The sequence below is a fragment of the Protopterus annectens genome, chromosome 4.part0 (assembly GCF_019279795.1).
Source record: "Protopterus annectens isolate FY-2018-M chromosome 4.part0, PAN1.0, whole genome shotgun sequence".
In the NCBI taxonomy this organism is placed as follows: domain Eukaryota; kingdom Metazoa; phylum Chordata; order Ceratodontiformes; family Protopteridae; genus Protopterus; species Protopterus annectens.
The window spans coordinates 714,164,800-714,180,350 of NC_056733.1; the positions used below are offsets into that span (position 1 = coordinate 714,164,800).

Consider the following 15,551-nt stretch of genomic DNA (forward strand, 5'->3'; position numbering starts at 1 on the left):
ACATATAGGTGAATAAAGCATAGAAACAAACATAATGACTATTTAAAAAGCACATTTACTTAACAGATGCAGCACACAAATAATTTATTCTGCTAATGGATATGCTCACTGAATTAAAATCTCTAAACATTTACAAATGTATGAATAAACTCTACATGTCAATATAATTCAACATTCTAAAGATAATTCCAATTTCGGAGTCATTATAAGAACAACTTTTGCTTGCATGAATATGAAACAGAAAGTGTTCCAAACAGAATGAATGCACTGATTTAAATGATGACCGTCATTTAATTTTAACTACAGCAGTGTAAACTGGATTCTCTGTAACACGTTATAAGTGCAGTGTCTTTAGGGATATCACACAGGTGATCCAGTGCTCACATCGTTAGTGGCTCTGTGGCGCAATGGATAGCGCATTGGACTTCTAGTAAAATGGTAAAAGGCATTCAAAGGTTGTGGGTTCGAGTCCCACCAGAGTCGATTTTTGTTTCTTCTTGTCATGTAAGAGACCAGGGTTTGATTCCCAGACTGGGAAGCAGTAGTGTTTAAAGTTTGGGAATTGGCTTAATGGTTAAGGTGTTCACCTACCAAATACAAGATACAGAGTTTGATTCACAACTTTGAAAAAATTGGCTTGGCTTAAAATGGCCCACAACTAGCCTAATACTTACCTATAAATTTCAAAGTAATATAAAGACTGTATATGGGCCAAACAGAAGTATTCAACCTTCCACATAGTGCCTTCAAAGCAAACCTGATTATCTGTGATTGGAAGTTAAATAAGCTTTATAGTTCAAAAATAACAACAACACAAACTCCAACCCCTCTAATCTGAGCTAATGATAAATAAGAGCTCAATAGTTACTATGGTTACACCATAAAATAGTTTCAGTATGTGTAAATGCAACTGATTTGTAGTTTTCATGAAGAATTAAAAAAGCAAAAGGGCTTAGCATGATTTAAAAGCATTCAGGGACTTTAAGGCATTCAGGTAGAAACCCAGAGCTGGCAGGGTCACAAAGAACTTGATAGGTTTACTAAAGTTCAGGCAGGCAGTTTTGGAGGAACAAAATGAGACATTTGTCATTTACACAATCTTGACACCAGATGACAGAATTGCATATAAATTGTAATTGTTCAGTGAACAGATGGAATCAAAAAGATGTTTTACACAATTGATGATCAACAATAATGCCAACTACACACCAGTGATTTTAAATAAATTTAATTCAAACTACTTCCTAAACTGTCCCTACTGTGCACTGAACGCTGATCTCTTTCACATCCTATGGGGCTGTAAATTTACATACAAGTTATGGTGTTCTCTGAAGGTGAAGTTAGAAAAATGGGTTACGAGCAGTCAACATTATCATGGGAATTTGCTATCCTACATATAACCCCTAAAAAATTACTTAAGCAGGACACATGGATATTAGTCACATTATTTGTGCTAATGAAACTATATATCACCCAGAACTGGGCAAATAGAACCAAACTATCATCGGAGGAATTCAAGAACAAAGCAACTAGATATGTTACAACACATACATTAATCACAAGAGTTAGTAAGAAATGCACGTATCTTAAAAAATACTGGAGTCTCCTTCTGAACCACATTCTAAAAGAATGAATATTTTCAAATAACTAAATCATCACATTGTATACAAAATTCCCCTATGCTAAGTACAAATCAAGGAAACTTAGACAAGCAACTTAAGGATGAATAAAATACAGATACATCTCACTCATGCTTCTGCCCTTTAGCTGCTGTTGTACCTGCTGTAAACATTGTCTATAGTGTGTTAAGAGTTTGCTGCACCGTGCAGTTAGGATAATTCTATGCATTTTCCTGGTTAATTTTGAAAATAAACAGTAAATGGGCTTTATTTTATGTGACTTAGTAGAAATATGACCTGATTGCATGTTGAAAGAAATATTACAGTAGAAATACGACCTGATTGCTTGTTGAAACAAATATTACTTTGTATCTGACAATTTTCATGATTGTTTGTATTGTTATCTACTGTAATATACTTTTAGAAAACAAATAAAAATAAATATGGAAAAAAGAAAAGATTTTCTTTTCTCTGAAGTGGATATTGCAAGTTTAAATCTGGCTACAGCATGTGATTTGCATACAAATCAGTTGCAGAATTAATGCTTACCAACAGCATGGCTCAAGCAAAACGCAGGACATGAAATTCATGGAGAAAACCAGTAATATGACTACATATGTGGTCAGTAAGTCCAGAGAATAAAGTATAAATGACACACAATGCTTTGAATAACTGAGGTTGCACGTGCCTTCTTTCAGCACCAAGTTGCAGCTAGTTCAGCAGGGCATAATCCAATCAATGCTTGTTTTAATTCAATAGTGTCAACGTTTGGAAAGATTTGCTTATACTGTTTGATAGTTTATTAACTTGTTTCTTTTACAGGAGCATTATGTTTCTAGTAAATAACCAGACCATTGAGTTACTAAGAAACTGTTCCTCCCTTCCTGCTTTAAGCTGTTTAACATATTTCAGGCAAAATTCTGAGAAATTAAATAGTCAGTTAATAAAGAGATAAAGGATATAACAACAAGATTTTTGTACAAAATAAAAATACATAAATATAAAGAATAATAGTAAGGATAAGCGAAACTGAAACCAAATTATATTAGGGAATTCAATCTTCTTCTGGCTTTTTCCTGGTTAGGGATCGCCACAGTGGATCACCTGTCTGCTCATGATTGGAAGTGGAGTTTTATGGTGTCGAGTTTCCAGCCCGGTGCCCAACCTTCCACAGAAGGCACACACGCACTCACACCTAGGGCTAATTTTAGAGTGTCCAATCTACCTACAGCATGTCTTTGGGAGGAAACTGGAGCACCTGGAGGAAACCCACATGACCACAGGGAAGACATGCAGACTCTGCACAGAAGGCACCCCAGCTGAGGATTGAACTAGAGAACCTCTTGCTGTGAGGTGGCAATGCTAACCACCGTGGCCACCCTATTTAGGGAATTCAGTAATAACTGAAAATAAGTAAAATGACAGTGCTCATAGTTAATCCACACTTATCAGCTAACTATACCTCCCCCACCAAACCAGCACTTCCTCTTCCTCCATCCCCGTCCAGTCAGTCTCCCTCTCTCTCTACTTCCATACCTATTGTACACATAAAATCAACTACTCCCATTTCTAAACAACCAGTCTAATAGCTTTCTCATTCAGTTCTCCCCAACAGTATTTCCACTTTTCTCCTGGCTTCTTCAGACCTGCTCTTTAACTTGAATACCCTCCACCCCCAACATAATCCTGTTCTCCACACTCCACCTTTATTCACAACATTTCATGTATTTGCTGGACAAAGTCATAAATTATGAGGACAGAGTCAAAAATAGGAACAATTTTCTTCCAGCTGAACTCTTAACTGTGAACTGTAAATGAAATGATTTTATAACACTAACTCTAATTGCCATATATATTTCCCTGATGACAATATCCCACTACTAGAACACATATTCTCCTGGTTCACACACAATGTAACCAACGTAACTATCCCATTAGATGATGTTAACATCAGCTGGTTATCCCTTACATCTAACTCCCCTAGCTATTGCATCAAGATTCGTAATTTCTCACAACTAGTCACCTCCCCCACTCACTTCAATAAACCCAATATCACCTGCTACATCATAGACTGGATACTCATATCAAACCCAGTTCCATACCATCACCCTATACCTCTACCTGATTCCATTAGTGACCACTCTCCCATCTTCTTCCAAAGATTCACTCCACACCTACCAAGGCCACATAAATTAAAATACTGCCATAGCTTAACTAATTTCAACCCTGACAGTCTTAATAGCACACTCACCTCTATTAACTGGTCCTTCCTGTCATATCTACCACTTAATGAAACAGTGCCAAAATTTAACAACATTTTTCTTAACAATACTAAACTCTCTCGCTCCTCTTAGGAAAAAAAAGAGTTAAATCTCTTCTCTCTCCCTGGCTATCCCATTCTGCTTGTGCTCTAATGCAAAAAAGAGACTTGACCTGGAAACTCTGGACTAAGACAAAATCACCAATACACTTTCAAACCTACAAAGATCTATGTAACCTCACCAAAAAACAAATTATTCTTGACAAGAAAAACTTTTACCCCAACCCCCAAACAAGCCATCATACTAACCCAACAAAATTTTAGAACTCTATTAATCAAATCCTACACCCTGAAAACCAATCAGCACCAAATCCTTGTCCTAACAACACCAAACTGAAACTTCTACCATATTCAAATCCCATTTCATTGACTCTATGAGTAAACTAACACAAACTCCAAGCTCCCCTAACCCCACAGATCCCTACACTACATGTAAGCAGACCCCACATGCCCACATTCGTCTTGACCCCTCTTATCCTACAAATAACAATTAATCCTTTTCTTTATAGCCCATCTCTGCTAGCTATATAAAACACCTCCTTCACAAGCTCAAGCCTTGATCTCCTACCATGGACAACCTAAGTCCTTTCATCCTCAGACTAGCAGCTAACTCTTTAACCTACCCCATCTCTAGTCATCTAAACCAATCTATTAGTGAATCTACTGTTCCCTTGCTTTGGAAACAATTCTATACCACACTTCTTTGTAAGGGTGGTGACTCCACCTAACTATTTTAACTTGTACACTATAGCAATCCTGTCCACCAACTCCAAAATACTTGAAAAATGTGTACATAGGTAACTTGTGGGTTGCTTACTGAAAGAGAACCTAATTACAAACACATAACATGGATTCCATCCTTACCACAGCAGTACTATTGCACACATGTCATTCACAAACTCCATACCCCTTGCCAGTGACAATAACAAACTTACTTCATGTCTCTTTCTTGACCTATCTAAAGCATTTGATATTGTCTTTCATCCTAACTCTCCAAACTCTCTGACCTCAGCCTATCCAGTACCAATATTTCCTGTTTCTCTAGCTATCTCACTAATAGACAGCAATCAGTGAAATGGCTCTCATCCATGTCTTCCTTTCTTCCCTTCAAAACTGGTATTCCTCAAGGGTCAGTTCTCAGTCCCTTATTATTCAATATCTTCACTAATTACTCGAGTTCTTTGTCCTGACTCTTCTCTTATACAATATGCAGATGACTCCACAGTCATCTCTACCTCAGAGTATCTCTGGCCTTCATCATCTCACCCAAAAATCCTTTAACTCTATTGAACAACGGCTCTCCAATAACCAATGTATCCTAAATCCTAGAAAGACTAAGCTACTTCTTTTCTTAGCTATATTTCTCACACATCTCAAACCTACCTTCTCGATTACATCCCTAGACAAGGCTGAAACACACACCAAACTGCTTGGAGCCATCATAGATGGCCAACTGAAATGTGGCCTCCATGTTCACCACTGCAGCAAAAAACACATCAAAAACTTTGGTTACTATACAGAAATAACAAGTTTCTCTCAGAATATTCTAGACTTACTCCTGTCCATGCTTTCTTTCTTCCTAGTCTTCTTTACAGTTCACAAATATGAACTAACCCACAATCCTCTCTCCTCTCCAAACTAGACTCCACCAATAACAAAGTTGCAAGATTTGCTGCTAACCATACCTCAAAGACACACCATTACCAATCTAACAATCTTCTACACTGGCTAGAATTCCCCCACCAACTTACCAACTCACAACTCCTTATGATTCATTCCATTTAAACAGACCTTCTGCTTGTCCTTCTATCACCCCATTTATCCCACACTATTCTCCTTCTAGAACTCTCAGAAGCTCTGACCAACAACTACTAGAAAATTACAAACCAAGAAAATCTGCAGGACAAAATCTGTTTAGCTACATACCTGCTCTAGTGTGGAATAAACTATCCTTGCACATCAGAAACATAGCTCAGGTGCAAGAATTCAAAAAAGCATTATAACAACATTTGCTTCAGACTGGACCGGTCACTGTAGCAAGTCTGACACATACCACCCTCCACCCTACCCAACTGCCCTCCATTATCACTTTACTATTATCTACTCTACCCCCCTCATTACACTCATTAATACTCTCAATATTCACATACCTACAAACTCTTACTACAGTTCTCTCACTTTCGAAACCTAGACACAGCAATATGCTGTCATCCTACCTGCCCTATAATAACATAACTACCTCCAACTTCATCTCATATTTGTTGTACATTATAACTTTCTCAGCTGTGAGCTACTAAACCCAGTTTGTACTCCTATTCCATATGCTTGTGAACTTTGTGAATTTAATCTTATTATATATATTTTGTTCACCATGCCTGTGAGAAATTCCCTTTTAAAGCTCAACTGTATTATATACTTAACCTGACAAACTTTGTATATATATTTCTTTCTATGAATGCTTTGTAAATATTCTTTTTATCTGTGTGGAGTTTAATAGTTTTAGTTTTGCAGTGTAACTTTGCAAGTTTTGTTTCTTCTGTGGAGATTTTCTTTCTGGGCCTCTACTTAAAAAAGGGCACTAGCCCAGTTGGATTTTCCCAGTCAACAAATGTCAATTAAATAAATAAATATTAATTTTTGTGCACTCCTTCTATCAACTGCTTGATTGTTTTAAGGATTACTATAGACACACACACACACACATATATTAATATATACATATATAAGTATATGCAGCAAATCTCCATGGCTTAGGAAGTAATTTTTCTAAACATTTTTGGATCAGTACATTGTACAGCTCTTAAATCACATAATTAATAATTTGCATCACATAATTAATAATTTGATACACACAGCAAGGTCCTCAGACTAGTATATTAACTAGAAGGCTAGTCCTGCAGTGAAAGATACTTCAAGTTCATCTGAAGACTGAAAGAACAATCACCCCCTTTAACTGGTTTTGCAGTGAGTCAGAGAATAATTCAAGTATGGGGCACAGGGGGCAACCTCCTCCGAAAACATTGATGACATTTTGTTTACATTTTTGGTTCATTCATTTAAGTTGGAAATACTGGTGTCCATCTTACTGTAATTCATTTCATTTACATGACCTTTATTGCAACTTGATTTTTTCATTGCTTTTTTAAGTGGAAATCTGACAGCTCTTTTGTGATCATCTACACATCTATATACAAGTAACATTTTAACTTATTTTCTTATATATTTTTTTAAATATTCATCTATAATGTTAATTGGTTCGTCTCAGTTTTGACATTGTTCCCAATAGTAATACTTTCCACGGGATTCCTTAAACAAAAGTTTCCATGCAGGAACAGTGTAGCTGCTCCTGCACAGAATATGGCCGCCGATCGATTCAGGAAACAGCTGACCTGATGTACACGAGCCTGCCGACACTGTTCCTGCATGGAAATCCATGCAGAATGCTAATTACCTCATTTGACGGTGGAAAACCAGGCAAAAGAGGTAAATTAGTGATTCAGGAAGCAGGCAGGCATCCATGCAGGAACAGTGCTAGTTGCAGAAATGTGTTTGGTTACTAACCAAATACATTTCTGCAAATAGCAAAATGGGGGGATGACGGCTCAGGTAAAAGCATGTATTATAAACTTTAGGCATGCCAATGGCCAAATACATGTAATATGTGTATATGTAAAAATAATGTAACTCACAGCTTGCCAAAAATGTTCTTCTCCATTCCCTGATCAAATCATTAAAAGGCAGATATGATATAGAAATAACCACCCAGATTACAGACAACCACAAGCCTTCTTTAGCTGTGTTAGATACCTCAAAAACAATGTCCATCACTGCACAGAACTAATAGTAAATTATATCATATTCTCAGACCCAAAGGCCATAGCCAATCCACTAACAGATAAACTTAGCTCAAACTTCACCCTCTCTTCTCCTAACATTCCCAGATCATATACCTGCATCTGTGGCATCCCCCCAGATCTCCCAAAAAAACAGTTCCTCAAGGTACTATCTAAGGCTAAGAACACTGCTTCAGTGGATCCAGATTACATACCAGGATACCTACTGGCTAGCCTGAAAAAGGATCTGTCAATGCCCTACAGTGATTATTCTGTATCAGCCACTAAACAGACCATGTCCCATATGAATGGAAGACAGCAACAGTCATCCTCCTGCACAAGGGCAGGGTGTCAACTGACCCAGGTAATTATAGACCTAAAAGTTCATAGGTTCATAGGTGTGTTCTAGGCTAATGTCCCTGGAGCCTTTACAAGCCTAGCCCCAAAAAAATCTGCCCAGGCACTGTGTCACCTGATGTTAGTTCGCAGTGTCCCTATCCAGTAGGGCAACTGGAGTGATCCTTGGGCTGAACTTTCTGTTACCCATCCACTCATCAAGATTTGGCTATATCTGTTGGCTCAGTATAGGAGGTGCCATTGTGCAATAGCTCAGAGCAAATCTGGGTATTGCCTTGGAGGTTTTCTGATATAGCTATAGAAGGCTTTGTGGTTGTTTTTGGTGTCAGACACAATTCTGCCTTCATAGCTGGCTTTAGAAGAATTGATAAGCAATCTCAGCTTTTTGTTGAGACTGATAAGGGAGGTTTTCCAGTCTTGTGACTTAAAAATGTACATCACACACAGCATTTAACAAACTGAGCTACTGAGATTAATCTGTATTGCTATGGAAAGGATCATTATGGAATTAATAAACACAGACATAGCTAACCTACAAACTCTTGATCCAAAGCAGTATGATTTTGTCAAGGGAAGACCCTGCCTTCTCAGCCTGGTTGACTTCTATAAGAAGGTTACTGAGGCAATGGATGACAGTAAATCAGTACACACCACATGTCTAGATCTCTCTAAGGCATTTCACACTCAAGCATTGTTAACGAACTCTCATTGCTAAATATCAGTTCTGTGTAACTTAGTAGATAGCAGATTGACTCATGAAGACAACACGTGGAATTAGAGTGGGTGGATCCATCCCCTCCAAAAGACCTCTCACCAGTGGTGTACCCCAGGTCTCAGTCCATGAGCTACTCCTCTTTGACATTTCCTTCTTGGTGGTTGAAATTAATGGTATGGGCTTATGGCTGATCAAATTTACTGGTCACTGTAAATGAGGTCCATTATTCACTCTTCTGAGGACACCAAGATCCTCTAAAAGGATCTTTCCCAAACAAATATCTGGTGTCAAAACCATGGTCTGTAATTAAATGCCAAAAATTTATAATAATATCCTCCAGCAAGCACCATGTCCCCTGCAGCTATCATGTTGAAAGCATACCCCTGGAAATCGATCCTCTAACTTTGGACCTGGGAACCTGTGTAGACAGTGAAATGTCCTGTGATCACCACACAGCTTATTCTATGGCTTCCAGGTCCATGGATGTGATCATTTTGCTATATTCAACACAATGACCAATCATTGAGTATAATGCCCCTTTTTGCATGCACTTTTTGAAACACTTGATGTAACTTGAGTGCCCACCATGTTTTTTCACCAGGAAAAACTTTGCCACAATTGAAGCAGCTGACCACAGTATGACAGCTCCTCACATGTCCATTTCCCTCCTTGGTTGCAGGTCATTCATATTTTGCAGATGTAAAAAAAGATATCCTGTGTGGAATGATGAGTTCATTCAGCAAAAGACACACCCATGGTACAACCCAGCATATGGTGATCACTGGGGAGGAGTAATGTGAGATGTGGCAGGGCCCAAAGGTAGAAACGTGTAACCCTTTCAGTATCTCTACTTATAAAAGGAGAACAAAAATCTTAAGATGTTGCAAATAAGGCCTATTATTTATACATTAAATCTAAACTGATCAGCCATACTGCCTGAAATGTACATTAAATGACATATAGGTGAATAAAGCATAGAAACAAACATAATGACTATTTAAAAAGCACATTTACTTAACAGATGCAGCACACATATAATTTATTCCACTAATGGATATACTCATTGAATTAAAATCTCTAAACATTTACAAATGTATGAATAAACTCTACATATCAATATAATTCAACATTCTAAAGATAATTCCAATTTCGGAGTCATTATAAGAACAACTTTTGCTTGCATGAATATGAAACAGAAAGTGTTCCAAACAGAATGAATGCACTGATTTAAATGATGACCGTCATTTAATTTTAACTACAGTAGTCTAAACTGGATTCTCTGTAACACGTTATAAGTGCAGTGTCTTTAGGGATATCAAACAGGTGATCGAGTATTCACACAGTTACTGGCTCTGTGGCGCAATGGATAGCGCATTGGACTTCTAGTAAAATGGTAAAAGGTATTCAAAGGTTGTGGGTTCGAGTCCCACTAGAGTCGAATTTTGTTTCTTCTTGTCATGTAAGAGACCAGGGTTTGATTCCCAGACTGGGAAGCAGTAGTGTTTAAAGTTTGGGAATTGGCTTAATGGTTAAGGTGTTCACCTACCAAATACAAGATACAGAGTTTGATTCGCATCTTTGAAAAATTGGCTTGGCTTAAAATGGCCCACAACTAGCCAAATACTTACCTATAAACTTCAAAGTAATATAAAGACTGTATATGGGCCAAACAGAAGTATTCCACCTTCCACATAGTGCATTCAAAGCAAACCTGATTATCTGTGTTTGGCAGTTAAATAAGCCTTATAGTTCAAAAATAACAGCAACACAAACTCCAAACCCTCTGATCTGAGCTAATGATAAATAAGAGCTCAATAGTTACTATGGTTACACACCATAAAATAGTTTCCGTATGTGTAAATGCAACTGATTTTTAGTTCTCATGAAGAATTAAAAAAGCAAAAGGGCTTAGCATGATTTAAAAGCATTCAGGGACTTTAAGGCATTCAGGTAAAAACCCAGAGCTGGCAGGGTCACAAAAAACTTGATAGGTTTACTAAAGTTCAGGCAGGCAGTTTTGGAGGAACAAAATGAGACATTTGTCATTTACACAATCTTGACACCAGATGGCAGAATTGCATATAAATTGTAATTGTTCAGTGAACAGATGGAATCCAAAAGATGTTTTACACAATTGATGATCAACAATAATGCCAACTACACACCAGTGATTTTAAATAAATTTAAATCAAACTACTTCCTAAACTGTCCCTACTCTGCACTGAACGCTGATCTCTTTCACATCCTATGGGGCTGTAAATTTACATACAAGTTATGGTGTTCTCTGAAGGTGAAGTTAGAAAAATGGGTTACGAGCAGTCAACATTATCATGGCAATTTGCTATCCTACATATAACCCCTAAAAAATTACTTAAGCAGGACACATGGATATTAGTCACATTATTTGTGCTAATGAAACTATATATCACCCAGAACTGGGCAAATAGAACCAAACTATCATCGGAGGAATTCAAGAACAAAGCAACTAGATATGTTACAACACATAAATTAATCACAAGAGTTAGTAATAAATGCACGTATCTTAAAAAATACTGGAGTCTCCTTCTGAACCACATTCTAAAAGAATGAATATTTTCAAATAACTAAATCATCACATTGTATACAAAATTCCCCTATGCTAAGTACAAATCAAGGAAGCTTAGACAAGCAACTTAAGGATGAATAAAATACAAATACATCTCACTCATGCTTCTGCCCCTTAGCTGCTGTTGTACCTGCTGTAAACATTGTCTATAGTGTGTTACGAGTTTACTGCACCGTGCAGTTAGGATAATTCTATGCATTTTCCTGGTTAATTTTGAAAATAAACAGTAAATGGGCTTTAGTCTATGTGACTTAGTAGAAATATGACCTGATTGCATGTTGAAACAAATATTACAGCAGAAATACGACCTGATTGCATGTTGAAACAAATATTACTTTGTATCTCACAATTTTTTTATTGTTATCTACTGTAATATACTTTTGGAAAACAAAAATAAATATGGTAAAAAGAAAAGATTTTCTTTTCTCCGGAGTGGAAATTGCAAGTTTAAATCTGGCTACAGCCTGTGATTTGCATACAAATCAGTTGCAGAATTAAACAATGCTTACCAACAGCATGGCTCAAGCAAAGTGCAGGACATGAAATTCATGGAGAAAGCCAATAATATGAATAAGTATGTGGTCAGTAAGTCCAGAGAATAAAGTATAAATGACACACAATGCTTTGAATAACTGAGGTTGCACGTGCCTTCTTTCAGCACCACGTTGCAGCTAGTTCAGCAGGGTATAATCCAATAAATGCTTGTTTTAATTCAATAGTGTCAACGTTTGGAAAGATTTGCTTATACTGTTTGATAGTTTATTAACTTGTTTCTTTTACAGGAGCATTATGTTTCTAGTAAATAACCAGACCATTGAGTTACTAAGAAACTGTTCCTCCCTTCCTGCTTTAAGCTGTTTAACATATTTCAGGCAAAATTCTGAGAAATTAAATAGTCAGTTAATAAAGAGATAAAGGATATAACAACAAGATTTTTGTACAAAATAAAAATACATAAATATAAAGAATAATAGTAAGGATAAGCAAAACTGAAACCAAATTATATTAGGGAATTCAATCTTCTTCTGGCTTTTTCCTGGTTAGGGGTTGCCACAGTAGATCACCTGTCTGCTCATGATTGGCAGTGGAGTTTTATGGTGTTGAGTTGCCAGCCTGTTGCCCAACCTTCCACAGAAGGCACACACACACTCACACCTAGGGCCAATTTTAGAGTGACCAATCCACCTACAGCATGTCTTTGGTAGGAAACTGGAGCACCTGGAGAAAACCCACATGACCACAGGGAGGAAATGCAGACTCCGAACAGAAGGCACCCCAGCTGAGGATTTAACCAGAGAACCTCTTGCTGTGATGCAGCAGTGCTAACCACTGCACCACCATGGCTGCCGTATATTAGGGAATTCAGTAATAACTGAAAATAAGTAAAATGACAGTGTTCATAGCTAATCCACACTTATAGCTAACTATACCTCCCCCACCAACCCAGCACTTCCTCTTCCTCTATCCCCGTCCAGTCAGTCTCCCTCTCTCTCTACTTCCATACCTATTGTACACATAAAATCAACTACTCCCATTTCTAAACAACCAGTCCAATAGCTTCCTCATTCAGTTCTCCACAACAGTATTTCCACTTTTCTCCTGGCTTCTTCAGACCTGCTCTTTAACTTGAATTCCCACCAACCCCAACATAATCCTGTTCTTCACACTCCACCTTTATTCACAACATTTCATGTATTTGCTGGACAAAGTCATAAATTATGAGGACAGAGACAAAAATAGGAACACTTTTCTTCCAGCTGAACTCTTAACTGTGAACTGTAAATGAAATGATTTTAAAACACTAACTCTAACTGCCATATATATTTCCCTGGTGACAATATCCCACTACTAGAACACATATTCTCCTGGTTCACACACAATGTAACCAACAAAACTATCCCGTTAGATGATGTTAACATCAGCTGGTTATCCCTTACATCTAACTCCCCTAGCTATTGCATCAAGATTCGTAATTTCTCACAACTAGTCACCTCCCCCACTCACTTCAATAAACCCAATATCACCTGCTACATCATAGACTGGATACTCATATCAAACCCAGTTCCATACCATCACCCTATACCTCTACCTGATTCAATTAGTGACCACTCTCCCATCTTCTTCCAAAGATTCACTCCACACCTACCAAGGCCACATAAATTAAAATACTGCCATAGCTTAACTAATTTCAACCCTGACGGTCTTAATAGCACACTCACCTCTATTAACTGGTCCTTCCTGTCATATCTACCACTTAATGAAACAGTGCCAAAATTTAACAACATTTTTCTTAACAATACTAAACTCTCTAACTCCTCTTAGGAAAAAGAAGAGTTAAATCTCTTCTCTCTCCCTGGCTATCCCATTCTACTTGTGCTCTGATGCAAAAAAGAGACTTGACCTGGAAACTCTGGACTAAGACAAAATCACCCATACACTTTCAAACCTACGTAACCTCACCAAAAAACAAATTATTCTTGACAAGAAAAACTTTTATCCCAACCCCCAAACAAGCCATCATACTAACGCAACAAAATTTTAGAACTCTATTAATCAAATCCTACACCCTGGAAACCAATCAGCACCAAATCCTTGTCCTAACAACACCAAACTGAAACTTCTACCATATTCAAATCCCATTTCATTGACTCTATGAGTAAACTAACACAAACTCCGAGCTCCCCTAACCCCACAGATCCCTGCACTCCATCTAAGCAAACCCCACATGCCCACATTTGTCTTGACCCCTCTTCTCCTACAAATAACAATAAATCCTTTTCTTTACAGCTCATCTCTGCTAGCTATATAAAACACCTCCTTCTCAAGCTCAAGCCTTGCTCTCCTACCATGGACAACCTACGTCCTTTCATCCTCAGACTAGCAGCTAACTCTTTATACTACCCCATCTCTATTCTCCTAAACCAATCTATTAGTGAATCCACTGTTCCCTTGCTTTGGAAACAATTCTATACCATACTTCTTCGTAAGGGTGGTGACCCCACATAACTATCTTAACTTCTACACTATAGCAATCCTGTCCACCCACTCCAAAATACTTGAAAAATGTGTACATAGGTAACTTGTGGGCTGCTTACTTAAAGAGAACCTAATTACAAACACACAACATGGATTCCATCCTTACCACAGCAGTACTATTGCACACATCTCATTCACAAACTCCATCCCCCTTGCCAGTGACAATAACAAACTTACTTCATGTCTCTTTCTTGACCTATCTAAAGCATTTGATATTGTCTTTCATCCTAACTCTCCAAACTCTCTGACCTCAGCCTATCCAGTACCAATATTTCCTGTTTCTCTAGCTATCTCACTAATAGACAGCAATCAGTGAAATGGCTCTCCTCCAGGTCTTCCTTTCTTCCCTTCAAAACTGGTATTCCTCAAGGGTCAGTTATCAGTCCCTTATTATTCAATATCTTCGCTAATTACTCGAGTTATTTATGTCCTGACTCTTCTCTTATACAATATGTAGATGACTCCACAGTCATCCCTACCTCAGAGTATCTCTCTGGCCTTCATCATCTCACCCAAAAATAATTTAACTCTATTGAACAATGGCTCTCCAATAACCAACTTATCCTAAATCCTAGAAAGACTAAGCTACTTCTTTTCTTACCTATATTTCTCACACATCTCAAACCTACCTTCTCCATTACATCCCTAGGCAAGGCTGAAACACACACCAAACTGCTTGGAGCTATCATAGATGGCCAACTGAAATTTGGCCTCCATGTTCACCACTGCACCAAAAAACACATCAAAAACTTTGGTTACTATACAGAAATAACAAATTTCTCTCAGAATATTCTAGACTTACTATTGTCCATGCTTTCTTTCTTCCTAGTCTTCTCTGCAGTTCACAAATATGAACTAACCTACAATCCTCTCTCCTCTCCAAACTAGACTCCACCAATAACAAAGTTGCAAGATTTGCTGCTAACCATACCTCAAAGACACACCATTACCAATCTAACAATCTTCTACACTGGCTAGAATTCCCCCACCAACTTACCTACTCACAACTCCATATGATTCATTCCATTTAAACAGAGCTTCTGCTTGTCCTTCTATCACCCCATTT

General features: G+C 37.7%; 2 non-coding genes across 2 annotated transcripts; both read left to right on the top strand.

The window, feature by feature from the left end:
* The first annotated feature begins 393 nt into the window (after positions 1-393).
* Positions 394-483, top strand: TRNAR-UCU. Its single transcript is given in 2 exon segments — positions 394-430; positions 448-483. It is a non-coding gene; the product is annotated as a tRNA-Arg (tRNA).
* A 9,709-nt stretch (positions 484-10,192) lies between these two features.
* TRNAR-UCU lies at positions 10,193-10,282 on the top strand. Its single transcript is given in 2 exon segments — positions 10,193-10,229; positions 10,247-10,282. It is a non-coding gene; the product is annotated as a tRNA-Arg (tRNA).
* The last annotated feature ends 5,269 nt before the right edge of the window (positions 10,283-15,551 follow it).